Source organism: Prionailurus viverrinus, chromosome B2 (assembly GCF_022837055.1).
Source record: "Prionailurus viverrinus isolate Anna chromosome B2, UM_Priviv_1.0, whole genome shotgun sequence".
In the NCBI taxonomy this organism is placed as follows: domain Eukaryota; kingdom Metazoa; phylum Chordata; class Mammalia; order Carnivora; family Felidae; genus Prionailurus; species Prionailurus viverrinus.
The window spans coordinates 100,756,765-100,783,476 of record NC_062565.1 but is presented as its reverse complement, the minus strand read 5'-3'; the positions used below and the strand labels follow the sequence as shown (position 1 = coordinate 100,783,476).

General features: G+C 35.8%; 1 protein-coding gene and 1 non-coding gene across 4 annotated transcripts in view; one reads left to right on the top strand and one right to left on the bottom strand.

Moving 5' to 3' along the window:
• REV3L (REV3 like, DNA directed polymerase zeta catalytic subunit) overlaps positions 1-26,712 on the top strand; it is a 175,608-nt gene that overhangs the window by 14,839 nt on the left and 134,057 nt on the right. The gene's annotated exons all lie outside the window — the stretch shown is intronic.
• Positions 21,758-21,862, bottom strand: LOC125166883 (U6 spliceosomal RNA). The gene has a single exon (XR_007152591.1). It is a non-coding gene; the product is annotated as a U6 spliceosomal RNA (small nuclear RNA).

The following is a 26,712-nucleotide window of genomic DNA, read 5'->3' as shown; positions in this document are numbered from 1 at the left end:
AATTTAGGTATTTCTGAGATTGTAATACATCTTGCAGTGTATATATTTAACACAGTAATTTTCCCTTCTGAAAAGTTAATATTAAGTTGATGGGACATCTTCTAATGGACGACTTCCTAAAAAATATATATAACATTTCATGATATGTTTTCATCCTCTGTATACTTATACTTTTACATAATTACATCATGGAATGAATTGCTTCCCACTTCATTTTGTTCTTCATTTTTGCCTGACATCTCTAATTGTTTTAACTTTGTATATTTTGTATATTTTGATGTTGAATTATTTGGCACATAAAACTTCACAACTAATGGGTCTTTTATGGCAGTGCTTTCAAACTGTAGCGAAGAATAAATTTTTTTCTAATACATTAGAAAATGTACTTTAAAATACATTAGAAGTGAATTACTAGAAAAATGAAACAAGGAAGAAAAACCAAGCAAAATACAAGCTTCCTTTTTTAGCATTATATTAAACAGGTATGCAATTCCCCTGTCTGGTTGCACTAAGAGTTTCTAAATGCTTACTTTCAAGTTTTAAACTTGTCTTGTCCCAGACCAATAACAAACAGCTAGTTCATACACTGTATTTGAATAGCTTTGTAAACATTGTTGTCTCAGTTTACAGAGTCACTTTAATTCTTTTCTTCTTGAATCCTACTTTTTCTCCAACATCAAAATTGTTATTCCCGTTTCCTTTTAGTTTTACTATTTCCATGATAGTATCATTGTCTATCACTATTTCTAATCTTTTTTTTTATGTCATTTCATTTTTTAACCCCATCTGAGGATTTTTCCAATAGAAAGGCTTTAAACAATAAAAATTTGTTGTTATTGATATTTTTGATTTTTACTCCTATAATTTTGTACATTTTATTAATTTTGTTTTACTTTTGGCTTTTTGCAGGATAGATTGTTTTATGTTTTATTTAAAAAAATACAAAAATCATCTTAAAAGCATAAATACAGAAATGTAGTTGTAACTATATAATTTAAGAACAACTCAAAAATATTTTTTCTTTTATGTAACACAGGGACTTTAGCTTTTTTACATTGTCAGCTTCCCAAGTTAATATTTAAGACTAACTTATAAATGTTGAATATTTTAGATTGTATATCTTCTTTTTCAAAAAAAAAATTTAGCTTATGTATTAAATTTCGGTAGAACAACTTAGACTCAACTCTACATGCTAACTTGGTATGGAGTACCACCACTCATCTATTTATACCATACCACTTATGCTCATTCTTGAGTTCCAATTTAGACTTTTTTTCCTTTGGTTGCCATGAGTATGTTTTCAGGTACTATTTTTCGGAAGATATTCTTGTGGGTTACTTTTCCTGAACCCTTTGAATATCTGAAAATGGCCTTTTGTTGCACACATGTATTAATGAAAGCCTGACTCAATATGGTATTCATGTGTCCCAGGCTTTTCCTTTATAATTGTCTAGCCATTATTCTGGTTATCTTTTATTTTTGACTGGGACAAGAAAGTCTTTCTGTTGTAGAAATGCTGGTGCTTTTTATTTTGGGATAGTCTTCTATTATACCTTGGAATATCGCTTTCATTTCATTTGTTAAGCCTTTTTAAAAAAAAAAAATTAAATACCTCTTATTGGTGGATTGGTTCACATTTCTTTTTTATACCTATCTTCTTATTTTTAACATTGTCTTTTGCATTCTCGGTGAACATTTTTATTTTCACCTTCTACATTACTGATAGGTTTTTTGCAATATTGATTCTGTTCTTTCTCAAGTGCAGAATTTAATTTTGTTGTTTATTCCTGTCATTTTTCTTATTTCTTAGAGTATAGGTTTGTATCTTAAGTCTGCATACATCTATTATGTTCTCATTTCTTCTTGGTGTCTTTTTAATGGATTATCTTTCCTTATGAAAGATATTTTATAGGAAATTAATTTTCTTGTATTTTACTGAGACACACAGCAGATACTTTCTACGTTTCTTTTGTTTCTTAATGTAACAGTTGACAATTTAAGAAGATGTTTTATCTATGCTGCCATTTGTGTAGGTCCCTTGTTTATCCTTCTATGAACAAGAGGCCATTTATTCATTCCTGGTGTTTGCCAGGAGGCAGAGTATGGAAAATCTGGTTGTCTTGTTTTCCACTTCTAAGCTGATAGAACTGCCCTTCCAGATACACAAAATTAATAATTGTGCACAACATACTTAGATGAAAACATTCATCTAATAGGTTGTGGTCAAGTCTTTCCTCTGTTCTCACTGTGCATCCTCTCTATCATGTGGAAGAAGAGAACTTATTACTGGATAACGTGAGATGGTGTTTTTGTTTTTAATCAGAGCATTACTTGAAAGTCTCCAGATTGTAAAGGCCCTTAGGACTTTTGGTGATTTCATCAGTGATGGAAACTAATTTAACATCCGGAATGAAGAGAGCTATGCTCCTATCAGTTACATTTTTAGGTGTGAAACATTCCCTGGGTTTGGTAACTCTTGTAATTGAGCAAGTCTGTTGTGAGGCTCAGGAGACAGTCTATGGAACTGGAGATAGTGGTTGCTATTTGATATTTCTCAGCTAGGGTGGTTATTGCACCAACCCTCGTGATCTCATCCTCTCATGCTTTACCTGCCTCCTATGGCCTCTCATGCTTTACCTGCCTCCTATGGAGAGCCAAAGAGAGTATCTCTGAATTGCTCTGCAGACTCCTGATGAAGACTAACTACCTGACACTGCCTTGCTGGCATGTTATGTCATGTTTTATATCCTGTTAAGTATAACCATGTGGCCTTTTTGAGTCATGTGAGTGTCAGTGTCTAGTTGGGCCTAATGTATGTATTTGTATTTCGTGATTTTTTTTTTTTGGCTTGTTTTTAATATTTGCTGAGTGAATCAGTATTTATTGCTTATTCTTTGTAAGCATTTTAAATTATAAATATATAAAAACATGAGAGTATCTATCGTACATACAGATTAAAGAATATAACAATTATCTATTTTAATACCTAGGGTGAGAAATAGAATATTATAGATATCTTTGAAGTATTTGATTGCCTCCTTCTCTCCTGTCTAATTTTGGTTTTGAATTTTGGTTAATCATTTCCTAGATTTTCTTTATAGTTTTACCTCAAATATATATGTCACTAAACAATATGTTGTTTTATCTTTCTGGAGTTATTTATAACGTGCTTGTTCTTCTGTGATTTTTTTCCCTCCAACATTATGTTTTTGGACATTATCTTTGTTGAATTATATAGCTGTAGTTCATTCATTTTCACTGCTATATAGTATTGCGTTATATATGACTGTACCACAATTTTATTTTTTCATTCTCCTATCTTTGAACATTTGAGTTGTTTCCTGTTTTTCTTCCCCAATTACAAACAATGATGTTATGAAAACTGTTGTGCATGCCTCCCAGTGCATGTGTATAAGAATTTATATGGTTATACTAGGGGTTGAATAGTTGAGGTAAGAGCATGCACAACTCTCCTTTACTAGGTAATGCCAAATTGTTTTCTAAAGTGGTTCTACCAAAGTGTATTCCCACCAGCAGTGTGCGAGAGTTCGGATGTTACACATCTTCACCAACATTTAGAATTGTCAGACTTAAGTTTTAAATTCTTATAGGCATAAATGATATCTCACTGTGAGTTTGTATTTTTTTTCTCTCACTAGTAAGGTAGAATTTTTCTTTATGTTTATCTATCAAATACTGAGAGAGATGTGTTGAAGTCTCCAACTGGTGGATTTGTCTAATTAATTTCTCTTTTAGTTCTCAGCTTTTGCTTCATGTATTTTGAAGCTTAGTTAGGGCCTTACATATTTAGGATTATTATGTTGTCTTGGTGAGGCGGCCTCTTTATCCCTGCTAATGTTCCTTGTTCTGAAATCTTCCTTGTAGGTTGTTGATATAACCATTCCAGTTTTTTTTTTTATTAGTGTTTACGTGATGTATATCATGTCAAGAATGAAGTGTTTGAAATTTTATCTTCTCGCAAACTAATGAATTAACTTGCCACAAATTTCATAGATACTGTTAGTAGACATGAGATTTCTGGGATCTTCATTTTATTGACTGCAGATGGGAGATGGTTGCAGATAAAGTATGGAGAAGTAGATTGAAAAACTGCTACCCCAACAGAGACCAGTGTAGAATCGTCTCCCAGGACATCTTTTTTCATCCATTTACTTTCAACCCATTTATGCTTTTGTATGGGTTTCTTGTAGAAAGGATCCAGTATATAGTTGCGCTTATTCATTTAGTCCAGTAGTCTGTTCTTTTAATTTGTGTGTTTAGATTGTTTACATTTAATGTGATTAGTAATATGGTTAGACTAAAAGTCTACCACAGTCCTAGCTGTTTTCTACTATTATCTGTGTTCTTTGCCTTGTTTTCCTGCTTTTGGATTACTTGGATGTTTTTTATTCCCTTTCTCTCCACTTTTTCCTTATTTATTTATACCTTTTGAAATTAATTTAGTGGCAGCTGTAGGTTTGAAATACACATTTGTAACTAGCAAAGTCTTCTATCACACAATAGTACATAGTTTTTATATGTACTATAAGGGTACCCAATTCTTCCTGCTTATTTTTTGTGCTTTTGTTGTCTTACATTTCACTTTTATATATACTATCAACACACAATATGTTGCTACTATTTTCGCTTTAGACAGTTATCCTTTTTTTTTTTTTAATTTTTTTGATGTTTGTTTATTTTATTTTTTTTTCAACGTTTATTTATTTTTGGGACAGAGAGAGACAGAGCATGAACGGGGGAGGGGCAGAGAGAGAGGGAGACACAGAATCGGAAACAGGCTCCAGGCTCTGGGACATCAGCCCAGAGCCTGACGCGGGGCTCGAACTCACAGGCCGCGAGATCGTGACCTGGCTGAAGTCGGACGCTTAACTGACTGCGCCACCCAGGCGCCCCAATGTTTGTTTATTTTTGAGAGAGAGACAGAGCATGAGTTGGGGAGGGGCAGAGAGAAGGAGACAGAATCCAAAGCAGGCTCCAGGCTCTGAGCTGTCAGCACAGAGCCTGACGCGGGGCTTGAACTCATGAACCGCAAGATCATGACCTGAGCCGAAGTTGGACGCTTACCCGATTGAGCCACCCAGGCACTGATAGACAGTTACCTTTTAGAGCAATTACAAATAAGAAATAAATGAAGACTTTCATTTATGTCGATTCTAGTGTTGTTGATTTCTTTGTGCGGATCCAAGTTTCTGTCTTGTATCCTGTTCCATCTGCCCCAAGAACTTTCTTTAACATTTATTTTATTGTAGTGCAAGTCTGGTGGTAATAAATTATCCCAGTTTTACTTTTCTAAAAGAGACTTATTTTTCCTTTATTTTTATAAAATATTTTTTCTGAGTATAGAATTGTGGGTTGCTTTCCCCTCCCCTTTAGATACCACTCTGCTGTTGTCTGGCTTATGTAGTTTTGCTGTAATTCTTACCTTTGATTCGATATATTATGTGTCTTTTTTTTTTCTTTCTTTAAAATTTTTTGTCTTTGCATATGATTTGCCTTTACTTTTGAACATGATATGTCTGTTTGCTTTTGCTTGGTGTTCTCTGAACTGCTTGGTTCTGTGGTTTGGTATCTTTTATTGAATTCGGAAAACTCTCAGCCATTATCTCTTCATGTATTTCTTTCGAACTGTTCTCTCTCTTCTGTGTGATTTCAGTTAAGTGGATGTTAGAGCATCAGGTACTGTCTCATAGCTCTTACATGATTTGTTATGATTTTTTTCTTATTTTCCCCCACTTTTTTTTTTTTTTTTTTCTGATATGAGGTTTATCTTTTAGGGAGATTTCCTTGATGATAATGATTGTTGCTATTCCTGAAGTATTGATATTTCAGAAGGTGACTCTATAGTATAAAGTCATGTACTTTTTTGGCATATCCTGAGATCTTTCAGATTATTAGTAAAAGTGTAAGTTTATAATAAATTTTGTCCCTACTAAAAACAGTCTGATTAGATTTGAAGGCCATGAGATTGTGGCTATTGTTATGAAGATAGAATATAATTCTAATGACTTAGGGACCACAGTATGTTTTAATTTTACGTTTTATGTCTTATTTTTCTACTTATGTTAATCCCTTGAAATTCACTAGATTTTTATTCTGAGCCTCAGTTATTGTGATAGTACATATTTAATTTGGAATAAAAAATTAATACTACATATTATGAAGTAGCTAGACTCACATATGTTTATTTATTACGCTCCTAGGACTATGTAGAATTTTTTTTTTAAGATTTTATTTTTACGTAATCTTTATTCCCCAGGGTGGGGCTCATACTCACAACCCTGAGATCATGAGTTGCATGCTATACTGACTGAGGCAGCCAGGCACTCCTGGGACTATATAGAATTAAATAGACATGAGGTACAGTACAAGTAAGAAATCAATATGTTTTGGTTTTTGTGGTCAGTTAATTGAGAAAGTGTTGGAAGTTACTGTCTCTCTCTGTCTCAAGTGTTGGAAGTTATATGTATGTGTGTGTATATATATATATATATATATATATATATATATATATATATAATGCGCTTTGAATTATCAAAAGTGATAAAAGACTTCTAGTGTTTTATTTTATTTTTTGATTATTTTTTAATGTTTATTTATTTTTGAGAGAGACAGAGAGTGAGTGGGGAAGGGGCAGAGAGAGAGGGAGACATGGAATCTGAAGCAGGCTCCAGGCTCTGAGCTGTCAGCACAGAGCCCGACGCAGGGCTTGAACTCACAAACTGTGAGAATATGACCTGAGCTGAAGTCAGACGCTTAACTGACTGAGCCACCCAGGCGCCCCAGAAACTTCTAGTTTTTTAAAGAATTATATGGTAGATGAATAAAAAAAGTAGTGTTATCTCAAAAAGAAAGTAAGATATGCTAATTTTTTTCTTCCACATCAATTGAGATGTGTCAGATTTACTAAATACAGAATCTTTGTATATGTGTGATTCAGGAATTTAATATTTAATTATAAAAAATCCTTTTGAAATCTGAAGCTTAATGGATATTAGTATTTAAAAAAAAAATGTTAGGTGGAACTTGTTCATTGTAAGCATTTTTATGTGATCTCAGCTTTACCTAGTAAGATTCCTTGTCATGATACATTACACTTTTTCATAGAAAGGAAAAATGTTTTGTTTGACCCATGTTTCAGTAGCTGGCAGATTTTGAAATGGGGAGATCTCCAAGTTGATATTGGACACTAGCCACATGAAAGGACGAGGAGCCAAATGCATGAAACATTTGCTTTTTTGGCAGAAAGCCCCAGTATATGCAGATTCTTTTTAAAAACTGAAGTAAACCTGATCACGGGCAATTTCTTGTGTAGTGTGTTAAATTCCCACTACAGCCCCAGCTTATAACTTGAGAACAGAGGGTCAAGCTTTTGTTGACAACTGTGACTCTTTCTGGCTCTACTTTTGTAGTTGTACATTCAGAATAGGGAATTGTTTTTCCTCTGATGAAAAGGAAGACTCTAAATTACTTAAATGCAATTGGAATCCTGGTCCTACGCATGCACATATACACAAATAAAAGAAAGTGCAAATGCGTAGTATTCTTCTAGTGTATTTTTCTTAGTAATCGTTCTTTGATACATTGTCGGGCTTTGGTAAACATTTATTGAAGAAGAGGAATTATTTCTTTGTATATAATCTTAAACAGATGACAAATCTTTACATGTAGATTGTAGACTATCAAATCCACTCTCTGTCCATTTCTATTATTACTACTTTGAGTAAAATTTTAGGCCATCGTAATAGCCTCTCAGATTATCTCTGAATTCACCTCTTTTCAAATTCAGCCCTTATGATGTCACTAGAGTGATCTTTCTAAAACCCACATTTTATCCAAATGTTGACATATTGACAGTGGTGGTATAGGAAACTAGGTGAAAAATTGCTAATAACTTAAGTACTTAAAAAAAGGGTAGTTACATCTATATGATGCATGTGACCTGCCAGATAGCCATCAAAAATCTAAGAATAGAAAGAGGACATGTGCACATGCATGACTAAGTGAAGAACATAGGGTTTAGTCTGTACAGTATGAACCTTCTTTTGAAAAGTTTATATAGGGGCGCCTGGGTGGCTCGGTTGAGCGTCCGACTTTGGCTCGGGTCACGATCTCACGGTCCGTGAGTTCGAGCCCCGCGTCGGGCTCTGTGCTGACAGCTCAGAGCCTGGAGCCTGTTTCAGATTCTGTGTCTCCCTCTCTCTCTGACCCTCCCCTGTTCATGCTCTGTCTCTCTCTGTCTCAAAAATAAATAAACGTTAAAAAAAAAAAAAATTAAAAAAAATAAAAGTTTATATAATATAAACATTAGGAAAATAATAAAATATTGGATGTGAAGGTTATGGATTTGAGTGGTGTTTTTCTTTTTTGGGCTCTTTTATATCTTATAAAAGCATGTATTACTTTATAAACGGGGGAAATTAATAAAACATTTAATCTGTTCACATTATTGTCTTCTTTGAAGCCATCTTTAGTTTCCTGTTTTCTACAGAAGTATTTCCTGAAAAGTAGTTCATGGATATACTTGTTTTAGAATCACCTGGGGTACTCATTAAAAATACAGATTCCTGGGGCTCCTACGTGGCTCAGTTGGTTAAGTGTCCGACTCTTGATCTCAGGTCATGATCTTACGGTTCATGGATTTGAGCCCCATATGGGGTTCTGCACTGATAGTGCAGAGCCTGCTTGGGATTCTCTCTCCTTCTCTCTGCTCCTCCCCCTCTCGCTCCCTTGCTCTCTCTCAAAACACACACACACACACACACACACGCACAAAATAACTTTAAACAAATACAAATTGCTGAGGTCCATCTCAGACATATGAAATAAAAACCTCTGGGGTTGTCTAGGAATGTGTACTTCTGGCAAATGCCACTAATGATTCTTATATATTCTAAAGTTCTCAAACTGGCCTACAGTATAGAGTAAAACTCTGGATGACTTTTCCATAATCTGATACCTGAATCCCTTCCCAGCCTCATCTTATTTTTCCCCAAGCACTTTGCTTTTCAGTCTGAACTACTTAACTCTTCCTCGGATGTGTATCTCATGGTTCTGCATTTACTTTCAGCTTAGGGAAAGCAGGAACTTTGGCTCTTGTAGGTGTGGAGTGCTGGGTGTAGTGTTGTCCTTCCTTAAATGTTTGATGAGTGAATGAATGCCATTCCTCTGGAGGAAATGACCATTTCCATTTGATGAATTCAGTGAATATTTTTAAAATGTCCTGAGACATTACCTCCATTGTGAAGCTTTCCTGACTTTCCTGAGTTAATTAGTCCTTTGTGCCACCATTGTACTTTGTACCTCTGTTAGAGCTGTTATCACACTGACTTGCAAGGTTTTGTTTTTGACTTGTCTGACTTCCCTATTAAAGTGTAAGTTTCCTGAGGGCAGATTAGTATGCTGCCAGTCTTTGTGTCCCTCAGGGCTTGGTCCCTAGAGATGTATTAAGAATTAGTAGAAAATACTCATGATGGAAGGACAAATATTGTATGATTCCACTTACATGAGGTATGTGGTATAGAGAAAGAAAGCAGATTAGTGGTTACTAGGGCCTGAGGAAGGAGGAAATGGGAATTTAATGTTAAATGAGTTTCAGTTTGGGATGATCCAGATGTTCTAGAGATGAATGGTGATAATGGTTACACAGTATTGTGAATGTGCTTAATATCACTGAATTGTACACTGAAAAAGTTAAAATGGTGAGTTTTATGTGTATTGTAAAACATATACACACCACCTCATGAAGGTAAAGAACTTGGCTATTCAGTCAGCTTTGTTCTCTACAGTTCCTAACATTGTTTTGTTTCATTATTAAATTGTATTTTCTTTTGATGTGATTTTAAAGATGTTTGAAATTAAGTTGAATATACAGAGAAAGCCCATAGGAAATTCTTTAACAAATCAACAGAATTTATTAAGAGGAGAATATAGCATATGCTTTTTAAAATCACATATTTAAAGAAACTATTGTGATTTACAAATAGTAATTAAAATCAAAGTGGCTGTCACCTGCTACTAACAACTAGATAGTGGTGAAACAGAAGCAATATGGCAACATGGAACTTCAAACTTGGTATGGTCTTGGGTCTTTTTATTTTCTTTGCTTAGAAATTGTCTATTTAAGTCCATGGTGATTGGAAGGCAATACGTTGAGTACATTGGGAGTTTCCTAAATGGTTTTGGTAGATGATCTCTTTTGAGATGCTTACATCTCCAGGAAGTAATTAAGGATGATTCTCTGTTCCCATAAGGAAATCATATGTTAGGGGCGCCTGGGTGGCTCAGTCAGTTAAGCTTCCGACTTCCGCTCAGGTCATGATCTCACAGTTCAGGACTTCCAGCCCCGCGTTGGGCTCCGTGCTGGCATCTCAGAGCATGGACCCTGCTTTGGAGTCTGTGTCTCCCTCTTGCTCTGCCCCTCTCCTGCTTATGCTCTGTCTCTCAAAAAATAAATAAACATTTAAAAAATTTAAAAAAAGAAAAAGAAACCATATGTGCTGTTTAATACTATTGACTTGGAGCTTTTTGCAAACCTAAATTGGGGTATGTGTGTATGCAAGCACATGTGTACATTCCTTCTAGTACAGTGTTTCTCTCTGATTCGGTTTGCAAAATAATTTCTGCTTTTTTTTTTTTTTTTTTTTTAAGATTTTTTATTTTGGAGCACCTGGATGGCTCAGTCGGTAAAGCATTGGAATCTTGATCACAGCTCAGTTCATGAAATCACTGTGGTGAGACTGAGCCCTGGGTTGGGCTCTGTGCAGGGCATGGAGCCAGTTTGGGATTCTCATTCTCCTCTCTCTCTCTGTCCCTCCCCAGCGTATGTGCTCTCTCTCAAAAAAATTAAAAAAAAAAAAAATTTAAAAATATTAAAAAAAATTTTTTTAAAGGAGAACAGAAGTTTGTTTTTTTAAGTTTATTTTGAGAGAGAGCACAAATGGACTAGGGGTGGAGGGAAGGAGGGGGGAGAGAGAGAGAGAGAGAGAGAGAGAGAGAGAATCTCAATCAGGCTCCGTGCTCCAGGCTGAGCCCTACATGGGGCTTGATCTAATGACCATGAGATCATGACCTGAGCCAAAATCAAGAGTCCAATACATAACCGACTGAGCCACCTGGCTGCCCCAAGATTTTTTAATTTTAAGTGATCTCTACACCCAACATGAGACTCAAACTCACAACCCTGATATCGAGTCATATGCTCTACTGTCTAAGCCAGCCAGGCACCCCACAAAATAATTTCTTTGGGAGCAATTTAAGAGGTAGAGTGGGGACTGCACCTAGAGTTTCTGGCAGAGAAGGTCTAGGATGCTTCTGATTTAGGTATCCCTTAGAACATAATGTAAGAAATACTTTTAACAACAAAACATATTTTGGACTGGTCAAGGTGTCTTTTAGAAGCTGATTATTCTCATTTTTGGAATGGTTGAAACCTAATAAAAATGGCATATTATTTCTTCATTTGATTGCATCATTCCTATCGACTCCCTATCCTTTCTTGTCAATGATTTCCATGTCTCTACTTTCCTACCTGCTGCTATTTTCTGTCAATCGTTGACAAATCCTGGTGAGTGACAGATAAGATGAAGGAAGATGTGTTCATTATTTTTCCTTAATTAGTTTTATTGAGATATAACTTGTGTACAACAGAACTGACCTATTTTACGTATACAAATGGTGAGTTTTGGCAAATGTAGCAATCCTATAACTACTGTCACCACAATCGTGATATATAGAAAATTTATCACCCTAAGAAGTTTCCTTGTGTTCCTTTCAGTCAAACCTCTCTCCCCACTTTCGGCAACCATGGATCTGCTTTGTCACTATAATTACTATAGTTTTGCCTTTTCCAGAATTTCATGTGATGGAATCCTACAATGTGTAGTCATTTGTGCCTTTATCCATATTGTTGCATGTATGAGTAGCGTGTTCCTTTACATTGCTAAGTCATATTCCATTATATGGATATACTGCAATGGTATATACTGGACATTTGGATTGTTTCCAGTTTGGACTATTATGAAAAAGCTGCTGTGAGCAGTCATGTACAAGTCTTTATGTGACTGTATATTTTCATTTCTCTTGGGGTAGGATTTCTGGGTCATATAGTAAGTTTAGGTCATAAGAAACTACCAAACTCTTTTCCAAAGTAGCGATACCATTTTGCATTACCTCTAACAGTGTATGGAAGGTCCAATTTCTCCATATTCCCAACATTTGCTTCTGGTTTAGTCTTTTTAAAAGTGTATCTTTTTCTGGTGGGAATGTAATGATATCTCGTTGTCTTAATTTTCATTTCTAAGGACTAAGGATATTGTAAATCTTTTCATGCGCTTATTTGCCATTCACATGTCTTTTCTGGTGAAGTATCTATTTAAATCTTCTGCCCATAAAAAGAAGATTGTTTTCCTTCTGTCCAGTACTGGCACCCCCCCTGGCCTCCCCACCTGCCCCAGATTCCATTACTTGGCTGTGCTCTCTTTTTCTGTGTCCTTTAGAGATCTGATTTCTTACACTTAGAACTTTCCAAACTCTCAGCTCAGGCCTAGGCATTTCCTTACTCTTCATGTAGAACTGTGCATCTCTTTTATCTTATATGGGAATTCTTTGTGGTTCCATCTCCTCTCTGCAGTTCTTAATAGCTCATGTGGGATAAATTTAATAAACAAATAGTTTCTCTGGCTCTTTCTCTTGTGAGCTGACTAAAATAGTTTGTAGTTAATATCTTATTCCGCTCTTGAGCACTCTTAAGATTTAAAGAATGAATAATTTGCTGTCCCCTTTTTAAAACTTAGTTGTTCTACCCAGGAGATGCTATCTTAGTTTTCTTGGGTGTATTAACTTCTACATAACACAGTTTGGTTGGTTGTCTTTCCTAGACAAAATAACATAAGCAACAGATTGAACAAAGGCAGATAGGAGAACCCAGCTTTCTCTTAGTAAGCCAGACATTAGAGAGATGTACAAAAATGTAAAACAGTTTGTATCTTCCCACCAATGTTTTTCTTTTAAAAAACAAAATGTTATTCATGTGCACATGTAATAGGTTTATTAATTTTAATGAATGAAAATGTCACTACTTTATATATTTCTCAGTTTTAATATCTAATATGGTAAATACTGATAGACTGCCCACATAAAATTCTTTGGGGTCCTCCATAACTTTTAAGAGTGAAAAATAGTCCTGAGACCAAAAGGTTTGAGAACTGCAATAACCAGTATTTATTAAGCACTTACTACATGTCAGAGTACTTTCCATGTTTTAACTCATTTAATTCTCAAAACAGCCCTATTAGATAGGTACTACTATATTCTACAGTTTACTAATGAGGAAACTAAGGCAGAGAGATATTAAATAACATCTCCAACTTCGTATAATAAGTAAAAAATCTGGGATTCAAACTTAGTTTGGTCATTTTTGAAATTTAAACTTCTTAACATTGTCCTTTCCAGTATATAGTTAATCATGAATTCCTATTATTTCTTCCTTTAAAATGTTTTCAGTTCTCTCTTTTCTTACCATCACATCCTAATCTGGGTCCTTACTTCTTTCTTAGAGGCAGCAGCTTCTAGCTGTGTTACTTGTCTGCCATTGTCAGACACATGCCATTGCCATTTCTTTCCTACTCTCCATAATCCATTAGAGCTTGCTCTTTTGTACTACTTTAAGCCCATACGTGCCTATCTTTCTCTTTCTTTCTCTCTTGCTTTTTTTTTTTTTTTTTTTTGTAATTTTATATAGCACTTATCCTCCATCTTGAGGACTCAGATTACAAGTATATGAGACTGCTTGAAGCTCATGTATAGGTTACTAACATTTTCATTTTTTTTTTTCAGGCTTATTTTATGCCTCATTTTGAGTAATTTCTATTGCTGTTTTCCAGTTCTTAATCTTTAATTCTACCATTTCTAATATGCTATTAATTCCATTCATTGTATTTTTCATCTCAAACATTTATTTTTCATCTCTGGTAAGATGAAAATTTTGATTCACATTCTTTTTATGTTGTCCACATCTCTGCTTAACATGTCCAAGCATTCCTCTACCTTCTTCAACATACAGATTACAGTTATAAGAACTATCTTGATATTTTTATTCTAGTATTTATCAGTTTTTGCCTTGTTTCTATTGCTGCTTTTTCTTCTCATATTTTTCTATTTATTTTCATGCCTGATAATTTTTTATTACATGCCAGACATTGTGAATTTAACCTTGTGTTTGGGATATTTTGTATTTCTAGAATACTTTTTTTGGGGGGGGGGAGGGAGAGAGTGGGGGAGGGGTGGGAAGGGGAGAGAGAATCTTGAGCAGGCTCACGCCCACAAAGATCCCCATGTGGGGCTTGATCTCAAAACTGTGAGATTATGACCTGAGCTGAAATCAAGAGTTGGAAGCTTAACCGATTGAACCACCCAGGCACTCCTAGAAGTAGTCTTTTTTTTTTTTTTTAATGTTTATTTATTTTTGAGAGAGAGAGAGAGAGAGAGACAGAGTGCGAGTGAGAGAGGGGCAGAGAGCGAGGGAGATACAGAATTGAAGCAGGCTCCAGAGTCTGAGCTGTCAGCACAGAGGCTGACATGGGGCTCGAACTCATGAATCATGAGATCATGACGTGAGCCGAAGTTGGTCACTTAACTGACTGAGTCACCCAGGCACCCCACCCCTAGAAGTATTCTTGAGTTTTATTCTGGGACACTGTTATTTGGAAAGAGTTTGACACTTTCAGTGCTATTTTTATGCTTGTTCAGGTGGAACCTAGAGCAAACTTTATCTAGGACTAATTTTGTGCCACTTCTGAGACATTATGATTGTTCTGCCTGATGTCCTGTGAAATATGAGATTTTTTTTCCTTTCTAGATGAAACAAATTATTCTTGCCACTGTCTGACCCCCTGGGATTGTTCCCTCTGTTCCTTTTAGTTCTTTTCCTAGCTTTGGGTAGATTCCTCACAAGCATGTGCTGATACTATACTACTCAATAGTCTTGACGGGGCCCTCTGCAGACCTACTCTACTATCTCTCTGCAACTCTCTCCTCTCTAGTACTCTCCCAGGCAAATTCCAGCAGTCTTGGACTCATACTTTCTCAGCTCAGGGAGATTGTTGAGCTTCCACTTGGCTTCCTTCTCCCTCTGCTCCCAGGGTGCTGACTTTGTTTCCCTTCTGTCAGGGATTACTCTCCTATACCAGCCATTGTCCAATGTGTGGAAACTATTGTTTCATATATTTCTTCTGTTTTTGTTGTTGTTGTTTCAGGCAGGATTGTAAATCTGTTCTCTATTACTCCATGTAGACTAGAAACCCTGTCTTCATTTTTTAAGAATTCATCTCAAATATTAACTCCTCTCCAAAATGTTTCATAATCCGTTTTCTAGTCAGGAATCATTTAACTGCAAAGAATAGAAGCCCTTTCAAAGAAGCTCTAATAAAAAGGAGATTTATTATTACAATGCAGAGAAATCTCTCAGATCTTCACTGCATGGTACAGACAGTTCTGTCTTTTCTTCCATTCCCTGCACACACATCTTCTCTGCAGGGTTCTTTCCACCTGCCTTTGACTCTCACTTGCCATGGTATTAATCCTGGCTTTAACTCAACATGACCTTTCAGCTCCAGTCCTTATACTATGTAGTCAGATTACCTATATATGTAAATGGCCTGGAAAAGCCAGAAAATTAGTATTAATCTTGGGTAGGCAGAGTTCAGTAGTGACATGATTAATATTACAATTAAAGGTTTTGTTTGTTTGTTTGTTTGTTTTTTTAATTTTTTTCTCAACGTTTATTTATTTTTGGGACAGAGAGAGACAGAGCATGAACGGGGGAGGGTCAGAGAGAGAGGGAGACACAGAATCGGAAACAGGCTCCAGGCTCTGAGCCATCAGCCCAGAGCCTGACGCGGGGCTCGAACTCACGGACCGCGAGATCGTGACCTGGCTGAAGTCGGACGCTTAACCGACTGCGCCACCCAGGCACCCCAACAATTAAAGTTTTTTTTAATGAAAAATATTTATATGTTTTATGTGAGAAATACCAACCTATGAACTCTAACTAGAATAATAACTCACATAATACTCAATAAGCACGATGTTTGTCCCACGGTAGCTCAGACATTTTGCTTCTTTTTTGATTACTAAATAATATTCATCTATAAACATTTTCAGAGCGTATATTATGTACCAGGCACTATCCAAGACAAGAGTGATAAAAAGGAGCTTATATTCTAGAAAAGAGCTTATACTCTTATACAGCCCTGAGAACAAAATCCAATTGTAAGGAAAGTTTTACTGGATCACAGCCCTTTCCATTCATTTTCATATTGTCTGTAGTTGCTGTTGTGCTTCAGAAGGATAAAGATAGGGGTGCCTGGGTGGCTCAGTTGGTGGAGCGTCCAACTCTTGATTCTGACTTGGGTCGTGACCCCAGGGTCATGGGATCAAGCCCTGCATTGGGCTCCATACTAAGTACACAGTGCTCTCTGTCTCTCTTTCTCCTCTCCAAAAAAAAAAAAAAAAAAGATGGAGAGAGATATGAATACTTGAAGAGACTCTATGGCCTACAAAGCCTAAACAATTTACTATTTGTCCTGTTAGGGGAAAAGTTGACCAACCCCTGGCATAAGGTGATTATAAATATAAATATTTTTTAATATCAAAAGTTTTGACTTCTTTTTGTTGTGGCAAGACCTTTTTTATCTGGTCTTAGACTTTGACCAGAATGAATATTTAGAGAGAAGTTAAATTAGGGGCACCTAGGTGGCTCACTCAGTTAAGTGTCCACCTTTGGCTTAGGTCATGATCTCATGGTTCATGAGTTCGGGCCCAGCTGTCAGTCTCTGTGCTGACAGCTCAGAGCCCAGAGCCTCCTTCAGATTCTGTCTCCCTCTCTCTCTGCCCCTTCTCCGCTCATACCCTGTCTCTCTTTCAAAAAATAAATAGGGGACACCTGGGTGGCTCAGTCAGTTGGGCGTCCTACTTCTGGACAGGTCATGATCTCACTGTTCTTGAGTTCAAGCCCTGCATTGGGCCTTGTGCCGACAGCTCAGAGCCTGGAGCCTATTTCAGATTCTGGGTCTCCCTCTCTTTCTGCCCCTCCCCTCTCATGCTCTGTCTGTCTGTCTGTCTCTCTCAAAAATAAATAAATATTAAAAATAATAAATAAATAAATAAACATTAAAAGAAAAAGAAAGCAGTTAAATTATTTTCCTCAAGTCCTGACATTAGAATTTCTTGGTTTGCTTGTTTCTTCCTTTCCCTGTTTTTCTTTCTTTCCCTTTTTCTTTCTTCCCCTTTCCCTTCCTTTCCCTCTTTTTCTCTTTCTTTCTTTTTCCTTCCTTCCTTCCTTCCTTCCTTCCTTTCTTCCTTCCTTTTCTTTTTTCTTCTCTCTCTTCTCTCTCTTTTCTCTCTTTTAGAAGTTCTTTGTTTCATTCATGAAGACCATATTGTTTTGTCTCAACTTCTGGATGGATTTGAAATATCTCATATAAGGGCATCTGGGTTTACTGGTGATTCAGAACACATGTGATGTGGTATTTGGCAAGAGGTTAAAGGCCAAGTGTTGCAACCACCCACATAACAAACCATGAAGTGTTTTCTGTAATTTTAGCAGTAAAAACATTTTTTCTTTCTTGTAGTGTATTAAAACAAAAAGAAATATGCTTTGAGATGGTTGGTATAGTTGAAAATTAACCTGTTTTCAAATAAACACAGAAACTCTGGGAATACCATCTAAGTCTAAATGTGCTTTTGTGAGGTCAGTAATCAGTATGTAGTTCCTCTGTGTTCATGGTTGTTGTTAAAGAAGTCTTTGACAGATTTGCATGAAGTTATTCACCCTTCAAGTCTCTGTTACTATAAAAAGAATAGGTCCGTTATTCATTTTTAATGTGTGCCTATCTCTTTAAAATGCCATAGCCACTAATCTCAATATCAAATACTAGATTCTTCTCCTGCTTCATAGTAGGAGTTTCCCACTGAAGAGAATCTAAGAAGAAAAAGTAAGGAGGCCCTTTGATTTGGGGAGTTTTTATAATATGGTTAACAATCCACCCCAGTTTGCTTGGGACGTTCCTAATTAATACTAGCATAATTAATAATAGTTCCCCTCCCCCTTTATTCTGAAAAATCCCAGTTTAGATGACAAATTATATGGTTACCCTATTTATTCTATAATCATATTGACCATTGAACAGCTGAATCTATTAAAATTTAGTGTTTAACTCGCTTCTGCATTTATTCTGATTCTAAATCTTGCAGGAGAGTTGGTGATTGATGGCTGTAAGATAACACAGTTGTTAAAGTGAAATTTAACTCGTACACAGACTCATCTGATAGTGGGAGCCTAGATTCTGTGTGCCTCTAAGGCTCAAAATAATTTGAATCCCCACTGCTAAAAATGAACTTTTTGTGTAATGTTTAGGGACTTCCTTAATCTCTTTTTCAATCTGCTTTTCTAGGCTTTGCTTTTCTTTAATTTTATTTATTTAGTTTGAGAGAGACAGAGACAGTGTGAGCAGGGGAGGGGCAAAGAGGGAGGGAGAGAGAGAATCCCAAACAGGCTCTACACTGTCAGTGCAGAGCCAGATGTGGGGTCAGAACTCACAAACCGTGAGACGGTGACCTGAGGCGAAACCAAGAGTTGGACGCTTAACCGACTGAGCCACCCAGGCGCCCCTCTAGGCTTTTCTTTTCTCATTTTTCTGTCTCATTGCTATGAACCCTATATTCCGGCCCCACTTATATACTTGGATTTTCCTGAATATATCCTACACTTTTTCCTAATTTCCATACCTTTCATATATTATTCCTTCTGGTTTTTTTCTTGCTTTACCTTTTTCTGTCTTTGCCTATGAAATTCTTGCCCATCTAAAGCCCAGTGTAAATGGCACTTTGGTGAAATCTTTTTTGCCACACTCCCATTCTGAATAATTTCTCTTTTCTCTAGGCTCCCTGGGCATTTTGTTTGCCACTTCTGTAATGTTTTATATGTGTCTTTGTGCCCCAAACCCTATCCCCAGTTGGGAATGGGGCAAGAGACTATATTTAATTCATTTTAAAATCCAATTACCTATAAAAAACCATTTATGTACTATGTGGTCAGTAAAAATGTATGGTTGATAGTTTATTCTAATTTCCGTACAACAATAGGCAAGAAAATATTTTTAAAAGATACTTTCTTTGTAAGCTTTGTAAGCATAATTTTAATAATCCAGTTTCTAAATTTATTTACTACCTTTAATTGTCTTGTCTTTATTTTACCTGCATTCTTAACACTTTTTTTTTTTTTTAACATTCAGATAGAAGTATATTCTCATCGACACTTTAACTGGGACCAAAAGTTTCCGTTTTTCCTTCCCTTCCAAGGCAATTTGCTGTGTTCCAAGAGTTTATGTTCTTTTCTCATTTCTGTCTTATTATCTCCAGTTAATTCTGGAAGATGATGGGATGATCAGTTGCCTGACTACCTAGGTTGGTTCTCTGGATTAATCATTGCCTTCCGTAAATCTCCCTTATTTTGGCCACTATATTTCTAGGGAAAGAAATAGGATGTAAATTATTACATTTTCTGCCAGTTGAGGAAAGTATGCCTTAAACATTAACCTACTTTGTAAAATTTTTCTAATAGCAAAAAGGAAAAATGAGCAGGTAACATTACAGGCCTGGCATTTTTTTTTTCTTTCAAGTAAGCCTAATTTCATTATACGTGGAGTCCAGCTGTTTAGACATGTTATCTTGGCTATATCAAAAATTTCAATTAAAGTAGAAGTTCACAGGAATTTTCAAAACCTAAAACCAAAAGATGAAGCCATATTCTAAACAGCTGTCTTTGCCATAGCTGTTAATAATGAAACCATCATTTGTCCTTGATCTAGTGACTGGCATTGGGAAGTTTTGTTATAGAGTTTTATATTCACCACTCTGATTACATCTTAAATGTTTCATTTTCTTCACTTAAAATAATAATTGAATTTTATTTCATATAAATTATGAGCTAAGGGTTGTGGCTTATAAATGAAATAAGATAAATCAGTTGGTCTCATGTACCTTATTCATGTTATAGACTAAGTTCTTGGGCCATCATATATATGGTAGATTAGGTCTAAAGTTAATCTGTTCTCATGTTAGGAAAATTAGGATAATAATCCCTAACTTGTGGGAGCATTTCAAATTAAAATAGCATCTACATGTGCTCAGTACTTCAAGGTGCACTTTATACTTCACCATGTTCTTATGAGATGGATGTTGTTTTGGAATACCTGAGAGCTCTAGAAACCTATTAGAGGGGAACCATACAGTGGAACTTACACCAAATATAATAGATCCATAGATCCGTTCATATCTTCTGAGGAAGAGACCTCAAATTTTCCATTACTTCATGTTAAGCAAGTTCATTGAGATTGGGCCAAGATACAGGGTATGTATGTTTGGGGCAATAGAGGAGGTGATGGGACAACCCAAGCTAATGGCAGTCTCCCTCTTGGTGGTCTACTTTTGACCCTTCAGTCTATGGCAGTGACTTAAGGTCATGTTGAATGGTGCTACCATAAACTTTCATCATTAGGGGAAAGTAGTAGCATTTCATACTACAGAAAAATTATCATTCTTAGATCAGAATGACGTAGTCAATTGTAGTTTGAGAAGGAGCTTAAAGATTATGGGTTGAAGAAGAACTGTCTTTTATGTTATGTTTTAAGGAGAGATAGATTGATGGATTTTCTAAGTAGGGAATTAAAAATGGATGATTTGGCAGACTTGAGAGACTCAGAAGGCTAAAATTGCTTACAAATGTTAGAATTAGGAGAGTATTCTTCTTGGTAGTTAATAAGTTTAAACTGAAGACATTAGTGAATATACAAATTACTTTCCTGTAATTGACTGAAGATAAGGTAAATGTTTAAGAGATATTTGAGAAATGCCAGGTAAATTTGAAATCAGCATTGGCAGAAGTAAGGATTAGGAAGGAGCATGGATTATGGAAGAAATGTCAGTGTTGTCACCTGTACAGATATTCTTAAAGATTTAAAAATATTTGATTCAATAACCTTTTAATTTTGGATATTTTTCATTTCCTACTAAGAATTTATTGAAAATTATCACAGTGATTTTTTTTAAAAAAAATTACATCTGTGATGTGATTATATAGGTATTTCCTTATAAATCACTAAATTTATATGATAAAAAATATATCCCTACAGTTTTTGTTGTTATTTTAAAAATTTGTTTGAAGTGGTGCTTTGGTAAAGTGAAAAGAACACCACACTAAGGATCAAGAGTTTATCGTACTTGTGGTTCTGAAGTCCTTGGAATTCTTCTCATCCAATTAACTGTGTGACTTTAGTCACTTTGAATCTCTTGTCTCATATATAAAATGGGTAAACAAACTGATACATCCATAGAAGAAGTTACTTTGGAACAACAAAAAAGGAATGAATTACTGATACATGTGACATTCTGGATGAATAGTAACATCACAGTGCTGGGCAAAAGGATTCAGGCACAAAAGAATATTACACAGTGTGATTGCATTTTTATGAAGTGCTAGACAAAACTATTGTGAAAAATCAGACCACTGATTGCCTCAGAGGAAGTGGGGATTGACTGAAAAGCAGTACAAGGGAATTTTGGAGGTGATGAAAATGGAAAATGTTCCATAACTTAATAAAGATACACACATTTGTCAAAATTAATAAGGTATAGTTATTGTGAATTTCATTATCTGGAAAATTTACCACTCTTCCCCCCTACAAAGGAAGAATAAACAAATTTGCCAGTCATCCTTGCACGGGGGGCCATGCTAATCTTCTCTGTATCATTCCAATTTTAGTATAGGTGCTGCCAAAATGAGCACTAAACAAATACTTTGAATTTTAGTCAGTATATGTGCTTTTCTTAGTGGTAGTAGGTAGTAGTTCTGAAACTACTTTTTATGCTTTTTAGGATTATGCAAACGAATAAATATATTAGGAAAATAAAAGCCAGGTTTCTCACTGTTGGACAAGAGAAAAACATGGATATAGGGACAGCTAGAATGTCTCTGGGGTGTTGGGTTGGATTTGGAGGTAGGAGTATGAACTGTTTTTACCATATGCAGAGAAGGATAGATGGATAGAGAAATATAGGATGTGTGTGTATGTATATAAATATATAAACTTCTCAGTGCAGTGCTTAGAGGTTCTAGAATTAATGATACCCCCGATAGCAATGAGTATACTTCGTATCCACATCTTGATTTCTAAACAATATTCTCCACTAAAAGTAACCAAGACTCCCTTGAGAAAACTACAAGATGAATCTGGAACATCTTATTGTTCCAGAAAATAAAGTGTACAAGGAATGATGGAAAGACATCAAAAGGGCGTAAAAATTCTGGTTTCCACTCAGACATGAAAGAAAAGTCACCACTCTTGTCCTTAAAACAGGAACAAAGTTGAACAAACTAAAAGGCAACAATTCTTCTTAGATACATCATAGAACTGAGGTCACAGAGTAAACTAATGCCCCCCAAACTGGGGAGACAGGTGAATACAAAGAATCACAGCTTGCTGGGAGCATAAGCTAATGTAAGTAGGAAGTGGTAGGAGAACTGTAACTGATGACCAGCCAGAAGCTGAGTGTGGATTAGCTTGATAGTTAAAAACTCCTGGGGTCCAGTTTTAAGAGGGCTCCCCATACTTTTGTAAGTTTTTCCTCCACAAGCTCCACCAGGTTCTCACAGTTAAGATTGGGGATACAGTTATTTCCTCATGCTTCCAGCAGGAGAGGAGTAGTCGCCATGTTGCAGTGTGCTCACAGCATTCTGTTCTCTCCTTGCCCAAAGGGGAAACTCCCAGAACCTAACCAACTTGGGGAAATCAACTTCCTCTCTAGTCTTGCTGTCTCTTCTAAGAGGGGAAAAAAGACAGGCACTTTCAAAAGCACTCTAAAAGACTCAGACCTCATCATAGGGTTATGGAATACTTCCCTTCCCCCTACATTTTACATCAACAGGGCTCCTGTGTAATAATAAGGGATTACAGGTTAAAGAACTATGAGGCTTGCACTTTAAGGAGTTTCTAGGGAAACCCAAAGACAAAAAGGAGAGATAAAAACAAGGACCTTAGGGGGACCTGGGTGGCTTATTTGGTTAAGCGTCTAACTCTTGATTTCAGCTCAGGTCATGATCTTATGGTTCATGAGTTTGAGCCCCACATTGGGCTCTGCGCTGACAGTACAGAGCCTGCTCGGTATTCTCCCTCTCTCTCTGCCCCTCCTCTGCTTGTGTGCTCTCTCTGGCTCTCTAAATAAATAAACTTAAAAAAAAAAAAACCCACAGGACGTTTGAGGAAATTTTATACAGTAAATACAGCCTAATTCCTAGTGAGATATAGCAGAGATTTTGGAATTATCAGAAGGTGAATTTAAACTATGATCAATATGCTTAAGGCATCTAATGGAAAAGGTGTACAAAATGTAACATGTAAGAACAGATGGGTAATGTGAGCATTGGGATTGAAATCCTAAGAGAGAATCAAAAGAAACTACTAGAAATCAAAAGTACTGTAACAAGTGAAGAATGCCTTTCGTGGGCTGACTCATCAGAAAGAGGAAGGAGCAAAAGAAATACTTGAAGTAATAATGGCTGAGAATTTTCCAGAATTAATGACAGACTCCAAACCACCAATCCCAGAAGCTCAGAGGACACGAAATATGCCAGCTACCAAATCTACACTTAGACATATATACCAACTGCAGGAAACCAAAGACCAGGAGAAAATCTTGAAGGAAGCCAGAAGGGGAAGAAACACCTTACCTATAAAGGAAGAAGGTTAGGAATTACTTTGGAGTTCTCTTCACAAACCATACAAGGAAGAAGAGAGAAGAGTGAAGTGCTTAGTGTTGAAAGAAAAAGATCAACAACCTAAAATTCTGTATACATTGAAATTATCTTTCAAAAGTGAAGGGAAATTAAAAAGTTTCTCAGACAAAAACTGAAGAAATCTGTCGCCAACAAGAACTGTTACCTTGCCTTGCAAGAAATGTTAAATTCTTCAGAGAAAAGGAAAATTAGAGAAGGAATAAATGAAGGTAAAATAAAACCTTTTGTTTTCTTATTCTTAATTGATGTAATAGGGAAGTTCAAAATAGAAACAATTTATTGGGTGATTACAGCTTATAGATAAGTGAAATTAGGTAGCAATGTTATAAGGGGCAGGAGAGAAGAATTTGGAATACTGTTTTAAGGCATTTACCCATGAAAGGCAGTATAATGTTATTTGACAGTGGAGGTAGTTTAGAGTAAATGTATCCTACAAACTCTAAAGCAATCACTAAAAAAAATTCAGTTTTTCTTTTAATAGTTTAAAGATGGTACTCCACTGACTTCTGGTATGCATTGTGTTTGATAAGTTTGGCAATATGTTTTTGTCCAACACTTTGGAATTCTAATTTTCATGACTTATAACTGCCTTATTCAGGCCCCCAAGTAACCAATTTTATGCTTAGTAGAACTAATTGGCCTTATCAGTCTGGTACTGTTAAGTAACTAAACACAGTCCTAAGAAAACTTCCATTTAATTCATACACAAAGTTGTGTGACATTTGGGGGGGGGGGGGGTTTGAGGGTTGGGAAGAGGCTATGCTGCTTCTACCTTTTGACAGAGCAAATATTAAGTATGTTTGGTAGTTCAGTTTTATTGTTCTTAAGTAAAGTCTGAAAGTTTTACTGTCTGAAAAAACTTTCTTACATTGATAGTTCTTAATCTTTAACTTTTTATCTGTTTCTGGTAATGATCACATTAAGTAGAACATCTCTCTGTAATTTGACAACATATCATAATGTGATTGAAGGTTTAAAGTAGTATACTTAGTGCATGATTAAATGGAAATAAAGATATGTAAGTTGTTTTAGTGGCTAATGTTCATACGTCTCTCAATATATGCATGATTTCTGTGATGCAAATCTAGTAATTCATTTTAAAATAATTTCTTTTAATGTTTATTTATTTTGAGAGAGACAGAGATAGCGCACAAGCAGGGGAAAGGCAGAGAAAGAGGGAGACACAGAATCTGAAGCAGGCTTCAGGCTCTGAGCACAGAGCCCAACGCGGGGCTAGAACTCACGAGATGTGAGATCATGACCTGAGCCGAAGTCAGACGCTCAACCGACCGAGCCACCCAGATGCCCTCCAATAATTCATTTTAATGTATGCATTGACTCTAATGGTATATACAGAATTAGATCTTCTTATTAGAGACCTCAAAAAAACAAAAACAAACCATGACTATGGGTAGGTTAAAAAATTATATAAGAGCTTCATTCAGATACAGTTTTACATATTTGCCTATTCATCCATGTTATACCATCTGTCAGTACTTCATTCCATTAAAATGGCTGAATAAACCATTGTATAGTTGTTCCACATGATATTTATCCATTCGTCAGTTGATGGACGTTTGAGTTATTACCACCTTTTGGCTATTATGAAAACTGCTACTATGAGCATTCATATACAAGTTTTTGTGTGGGTGTATGTTTTCATTTATCTTGTGCTATATAGCTATATATATATTTTTTTTCATTTATTTCGGGCTATATATATATATAGCTATATATACACACACACACACATATACATCTATTCCTACATATATATGCATAATATGTAGGAATATAATTGCTGGTCTTATGATAACTTTGTTTAATCTTTTGAGGACCTACCAATCTATTTTCCAAAGCAGCTACACCATTTAACATTCTTACCACTAGTGTGTGAGGTTTCTAGTTTCTCTGCAACACTTGTTATTGTCTGACTTTTTGATTATAACTGTCTAGTGGTTGTGAAGTGTATTTCATTGTGGTTTTGATTTGCATTTCATTGATGGCTACTGATGTTGAGCATCTTTTCATATACTTATGGGCCATTCTTATATCTTCTTGGAGAAATGTCTATTCAGATTCTTTGTCCATTTTAAAATTGGGTTGTCTTTTTAGTAATGAGTTGTAAGCCTTATCAAACATGATTTTTAAATCTCTTATTCCCTGTGTTGTCCTTTCACTTTCTTATATTTAGGTAAAATTTTCAGGTCCTTCAGTGTTCAGCTACCATAGTGTGGTTGTGCAGTTTAATAGATTTGCATGATTTAAATTACGTGTAATATTTTATTTATGTGTCCTTGAAAGAAAATTCAGGTATTTATATATACAAATTTGACTGGATAGTAGTAACTTTATCTTGGTTAGCTATTAATACTGTTTTATTTTTATTTACTTATTTATTTATTTCAAATGTTTATTTTTGAGGGAGAGCATGAACTGGGGAGGGACAGAGAGAAAAGGAGGGAGGACAGAGGGTCCAAAGCAGGCTCCATGCTGACAGCAGTGAGCCTGATGGAGGGCTCGAACTCACAAACTGTGAGATCATGACCTGAGCCGAAGTCAGATACTCAACCAACTGAGCCACCCAGACACCCCTATTAATACTGTTTTAAATCACCAGAGGCAAATTTTCAGATATTAATCAGATTATTAATTTTACTTCAACACCTTGAATTACTTACCTTTCAATTGAAATACCACAAAGATTAATATGTGTGACCATACTGGCTGTAAAACATCTGAAACTAAAACAATATTTGTTTTTTTCATTTTTTGTTTTTTTAAGTAGGCTCTACTCCCAGTGTGGAGCTTGAACTCACGCCCCTGAGATTAAGAGTCACATA